Source organism: Salmo salar, chromosome ssa13, assembly GCF_905237065.1.
Source record: "Salmo salar chromosome ssa13, Ssal_v3.1, whole genome shotgun sequence".
NCBI lineage: Eukaryota > Metazoa > Chordata > Actinopteri > Salmoniformes > Salmonidae > Salmo > Salmo salar.
The window spans coordinates 91314709-91321031 of NC_059454.1; the positions used below are offsets into that span (position 1 = coordinate 91314709).

Genomic DNA, 6323 nt, shown 5'->3' on the forward strand with positions numbered 1-6323 from the left:
TCCCTCTCCACATCCCTGTCCCTCTACATCCCTCTCCCTGTCTCTCCACATCCCTGTCTCTCCACATCCCTGTCTCTCTACATCCCTCTCTCTACATCCCTCTCCCTCCCTCTCCACATCCCTGTCTCTCCACATCCCTCTCTCTCTACATCTCTCTCTCCATTCTTTGTGTGAGTTATCACCTGTTTCAGACTTTTTGAAAAGATGGCACTCTCTTCTGTTTGCCGGTACCATTAATGTGTATAATTTAATGGTCCTTCCGTTTTCAGCAATGAAGAGTGTGTCAAACACAAGTGCAAAGAGAAACTTTATCTCACACAAGCATGTATGCGTGTACTCGCGCACAGAGCGAGATAATGGAATTTCAAGACATTTTCACTTTCAATGTGGATAAGAAGGGCCCAGTTCCCTTGTTTATGCTAAGGAAGGGAGAAAGGGAGGTTTGATCCCCATCGACCTCCTTCTGTTTTGTCAGATTGATTCTGACATCTCAAATGGGGCGCCTTCAGTGATGTTGTTCACCTGTCTCATTGGTTTAACATGATGCTGGGCTGGGAGGAGATCGGAGGGAGGGATTCTGGAGGGGAGGAGAGTGCAACATAAATAGTAGCTCAAAGGTGGGAGAAATCAACCCCCCACCTCTTCCACATCCCTAACCCAGTTACCCACATTCCTTGAGGATCGGAATAACAATTCAGTAGTAATGAAATCAGAAGACTAAAAAATATGTTCTATTGTTTTGTTCCTCATGATAACTATAGGTGTCATAGCTCAGCAAGTCTGAGACCATTACTTCTCCTTATAGTCTGTTCCTTGACATATAAATACTTGCTTTTGGGGTTCACATATTAGAAGAATACACCACCCCATCACCCAACTGTCACCCACACCCCCTGTTGTGCTTTCTCTTGCTCTGTCGTTCCCCTCAGCATTACCCTGCTTGCAGTAAATAGGCCAAAACTCTTTTGTGTTTTGACTGTTGAGTGTGAAATTGACTGTGACGTTGAATGTTTTCTAATGAATAATTACTGAATAGACATACTGGCTGAATGTGTGGACTGGATTGTGTACTGCTCTTTAAAAAGGTTTCCACCTTCTTATTCACATGACCAAAAATGCTTTTCACATACAAGATGGATTGGAGGGGCATCTTTTAATGGATGTTTTCTTAACATTACAGAAAATTGAAAAAGCCTTTCTTGCAGTTCAGGGGGAAAAGTACTATAGAACTGAATAGAAGAGGTTTTCAGTGTTGCAGAGCTGGCAACCATGTAAGATGTGACGGGTTGCTGTGCCAGGTAGAGGGTGGGAGAATGGGGGTTGGAAGAGGATTTTTTCCTTTTTTTCTTAGAGTGGTTGATTGAAAAGGTTTTTTGCACTTCTCTGCCCCCCTGTGTTCTCAGAAATACATCCTGGAGGGCTCGTGTTTTAGGCAGCTTTAGACTTCTATGTCTTCTGGTAGCATGGTGGAGGTCTGGGTGTGAGCCTTGGGACCATGAGCTTTCAAATCATGCCCCTACGTTTACCACACAGCTCCTATAGTAAACTATTCACTGTAGCTTAGAAGATACACATATAAACTCAGCAAAAAAAGAAACGTTCAGGACCCTGTCTTTGAAAGATAATTTGTAAAAATCCAAATAACTTCATAGATCTTCACTGTAAAGGGTTTAAACACTGTTTCCAATGCTTATTCAATGAACCATAAACAATTGATGAACATGTACCTGTGGAACGGTCGTTAATTGCCTACCGTCTGTAAACTGTTAGTGTCTTAACGTCACAGTTCTGAAAACTTAGGACACTGAAGAGGCCTTTCTACTGACTCTGAAAAACACCAAAAGAAAGATGCCCAGGGTCCCTGCTCATCTGCGTGAACGTGCCTTAGGCATGCTGCAAGGAGGCATGAGGACTGCAGAAGTGGCTAGGGCAATTAATTGCAATGTCTGTACTGTGAGACGCCTAAGACAGCGCTACAAGGAGACAGGACGGACATCCGATCGTCCTCGCAGTGGCAGACCACGTGTAACAGCACCTGCACAGGATCGGTACATCCGAACATCACTCCTGCGGGACAAGTACAGGATGGCAACAACAACTGCCCGAGTTACACCAGGAACGCACAATCCCTCCCTCAGTGCTCAGACTGTCCGCAACAGGCTGAGAGAGGCTGGACTAAGGGCTTGTAGGCCTGTTGTAAGGCAGGTCCTCACCAGACATCCCCGGCAACAACGTCGCCTATGGGCACAAACCCACCGCCGCTGGACCAGACAGGACTGGCAAAAAGTGCTCTTCGCTGACGAGTCGCGGTTTTATCTCACCAGGGGTGATGGTCAGATTTGCGTTTATCGTCGAAGGAATGAGGGTTACACTGAGGCCTGTACTCTGGAGTGGGATCGATTTGGAGGTGGAGGGTCCGTCATGTTCTGGGGCGGTGTGTCACAGCATCATCGGACTGAGCTTGCTGTCATTGCAGGCAATCTCAATGCTGTGCGTTACAGGGAAGACATCCTCCTCCCTCATGTGGTACCCTTCCTGCAGGCTCATCCTGACATGACCCTCCAGCATGACAATGCCACCAGTCATACTGCTCGTTCTGTGTGTGATTTCCTGCAAGACAGGAATGTCAGTGTTCTGCCATGGTCAGCGAAGAGCCCGGATCTCAATCTCATTGAGTATGTCTGGGACCTGTTGGATCAGAGGGTGAGGGCTAGGCCCATTTCCCCCAGAAATGTCCGGGAACTTGCAGGTGCCTTGGTGGAAGAGTGGGGTAACATCTCACAGCAAGAACTGGCAAATCTGGTGTAGTCCATGAGGAGGAGATGCACTGCAGTACTTAATGCAGCTGGTGGCCACACCAGATACTGACTGTTACTTTTGATTTTGACCCCCCTTTGTTCAGGGACACATTATTCAATTCCTGTGAGACAAATGTCTGTGTAACTTGTTCAGTTTATGTCTCAGTTGTTGAATCTTGTTATGTTCATACAAATATTTACACATGTTAAGTTTGCTGAAAATAAACACAGTTGACAGTGAGAGGACGTTTCTTTTTTTGCTGAGTTTAGCTCTGAGAGAGTACATATTTTATCAGGTTAAGTAGAGGACAAGTACATTAGAGTGTCTAGTTTGAGAAACAGACGCTTCACAAGTCCTTAACTGACAGCTTCATTAAATTTTACACACAAAACACCAGACTCAATGTCAACAGTGAAGAGGCGACTCCGGGATGCTGGCCTTCTACATAGTTCTGATGATTGCCTAGTTAAATAAAGGTTATATAAATAAAATAAAAAGTATTATGTTGAAATTAGATTGATATAAGAACCTGTTAGTCAGATTAAGTCATTGTATTTAAGTTTAACCCTAATTTCAATGTTTACAATGCTGGTTGAAATGAGATGAAAACTGGTTGATTACTTTTTTCAAATCCAAATGTTTTTTCCAGGTAGATTCCACATCACAATAGGTTGACAAATGACATTGCAACAACGTTGATTCAACCCGTGTGTGCCCAGCGGGAAGCATGTCCTTCATTCTTTCCCTAGGGAAATGGCATCAGGAAGGCACAATGTAAATAACTAAAGTGATGATTTGCCTTGTGTGTTGGTGCACTTGGGCCATCTTCCACCTGGTAACTGGGACTGGTAGTGTTTCTTTCCTGTAAGAGGGGCTGAAAATAGCCCTGTTTCCCCTAAGAGGGGGATTGCCATACAGTGCTTTGCTGAGCAGGACAAGAAGGGGGTCATTTGGTGTAAAGGTATTTGGAGGGAGAGTAGCCATAGAACAGTGTAATCATTGTCTTTACTGTAACGTTACATGTAGCAGTTTCTCACCTTTATGTCATAAGTAAGCTGATGTCATAAGTAAGACTTAGTTATTAATAAATACATGACTCCACACCTACACACACAGACCATTTCTGCTTCCTTTCTCGCTCACTTTTTGTATTATTGTTGGCTTCCTATTGGTGGAAATGGAGGGGGCAATATGTCAATGTTTCCTTCCATACGGTCCTTTCCCTTAAATAAACCCAGATGTTCAGTATAAAAGGGGATTGGAGCTCACAGCAGTCTGAGACCAAGGATTTCCACTCACGGTAGGGACTTTGATATGCATTACTTTGAACATCTTTGTAAAAAAAATATATGAATAGCACTGTAATTAGGGAGAACAGATCTGACTGATAATGTGACGATGCGTATTGTGGTCCAAGAGCTCATTTGTTTGGGGTACGAAACTTCAGCAACAATTGGATTTTCATAACAGTAAAGTTTGGCTTTTGTTCAGAATATAAATTATGGAAGCACAAAAGTATTGTAAATTACACATTATTAATGCCGTCGTAGGGATAACATTATTAGCATTTCTAAGAGTTGATTTCAGTGCAACAGCTTTGGAGTTGGTCTGTGTTTTGACCCTGCTTTTGGGGTAAATGGGTGGAGTTTGCAATATATTTGTGTGGGGAGGGGGACGTGTGTATCCTCTGTAAACAGTGACAAGAGACTGATTGCTCCTTGAGGAACATGAAAGCAGATTAGATAGGAATGCCTGAACTGAACTCCCATCTGTCATGTGCTGGGGATGTGGTCAAGGTCCCCACACATGCCAGAGATGAGTAGCTTCGCGAAGCCGCCTGATCCCGCAATATTAAATTAAACGCTGTGCGGACATCCGCGTAGCGTTTAATGTAAGCTTGCGGGATCAGACGTCTTTGCGAGGCTAAGAGATGAGGACACGTTGAGAGGAAATGAACTGTCTTAGGACAAGATTGCCTGTATCTGTGTGTGTGTGTGTCAATGAGCATTGCGTGGCACAGCGTCAGACCTGACAGATGCAGATAACTCCAAGGAAAACAGAACACAGAGGGACAGGACATGAGTCCTTTGGCAGTGAAAGGTTCCTTGAGTTATTGCTGTGAAAACATGTCACTAATATGAAAAACAGTGTATTGTTTTGTCTGAAAAGAATACAGCAGATAAATGATTTGTAATCTAGTTGTCGTTACTAAGTTTACAGCTGTCATGTCCTGATGAGATTTGTGACAGTATTGTTATGTTGTGCTTTGGAGGCATTTGCATATAAGATATCAACGCAACTGTTCTGGACCCTGTCTCTGATTGGTCAGAGCCTGGAGGAGCACTGTAACCGGATCCTTCGGGACGTGGAGGGCTCCCTTACGGCCCGGGATCGCGTGGGCATCCAGGATTTCGTTTTTCTGAATGCCTACACCAGTGAGAGTGCCTTCCTGGACAACTTGAGGAAACGCTTCCACAATAACCTAATTTACGTGAGTCTATCCTCTACACGCAGTCCGGAGATATCCCATTGCCTTCCTCTCGGCCAAAAAGCCACCCTACCTCAAGACCACAACGCGCCAGGGAAAATAGTGTTTCTCCCCTAATTGAACTGGCACTTTGCTCTGCTGAAACAGCAGCTAATGTGCTGTACCTACAGGGTGAGCTACCTTACTTTCTGTAAGGTCATGTAGATAACAAGCACACTACATTGTTGTTGCACCCATGCAGACAGGCATCCATCTCTCATAATGTTCATTCTAATACATTTCCCACAGACCTACGCTGGTACGTCCTAGTGTCAGTCAATCCCTACAAAGATCTGGGAATCTACACCAAGAAGCAGATGGACATTTACATGGGAGTGTACTTTTTTGTGCTTCCACCCCATATGTAAGTTGCATGTGTACATGTATAACATGTGTTTGCTTGTATGTGTGCGCCACAAGATATGCTATACAGTGCTGCCTATCTATCTACAGTATATTCATCAGCAGTGTTATTGAACCTCTACTTCATTGCCCTCCCTTTCAGCTACGCCCTGGCAGACAATGTCTGTGGAGGTTCGAGTTGCCAAATGTCAGCCTTGAAACCTTAATGACTTGGAGAAGATCTGCAAAGAGGAGTGGGACAAAATCCCTCCTGAGATGTGTGCAAACCTGGTGGCCAACTACAAGAAACGTCTGACCTCTGTGATTGCCAACAAGGGTTTTGCCACCAAGTACTAAGTCATGTTTTGCAGAGGGGTCAAATACTTATTTCCCTCATTAAAATGCAAATCATTTTATAACATTTTTGACATGCGTTGTTCTGGATTTTTTTGTTGTTATTCTGTCTCTCACTGTTCAAATAAACCTTCCATTAAGATTGAGACATGCTGGAGAGGCATGAAGGCCAGGAGTGAGGGAGAAGAGAGCCTGGGCTGTCAAGGTCATTAAGTAAGAGACAAAGATCAGAAGATATCTCCAAAGACAAAAGGTCAACATCTACCACAAATACTCCTCAAAATCGGTTGTACTTTGTGAT

At 44.1% G+C, this 6323-nt stretch overlaps 1 long non-coding RNA gene across 1 annotated transcript; it reads left to right on the forward strand.

Moving 5' to 3' along the window:
* Positions 1 to 3707: 3707 nt before the first annotated feature.
* LOC106568220 (uncharacterized) lies at positions 3708 to 6084 on the forward strand. Its single transcript, XR_001320246.2, has 3 exons — positions 3708 to 5290; positions 5576 to 5690; positions 5832 to 6084. It is a non-coding gene; the product is annotated as an uncharacterized lncRNA (long non-coding RNA).
* The last annotated feature ends 239 nt before the right edge of the window (positions 6085 to 6323 follow it).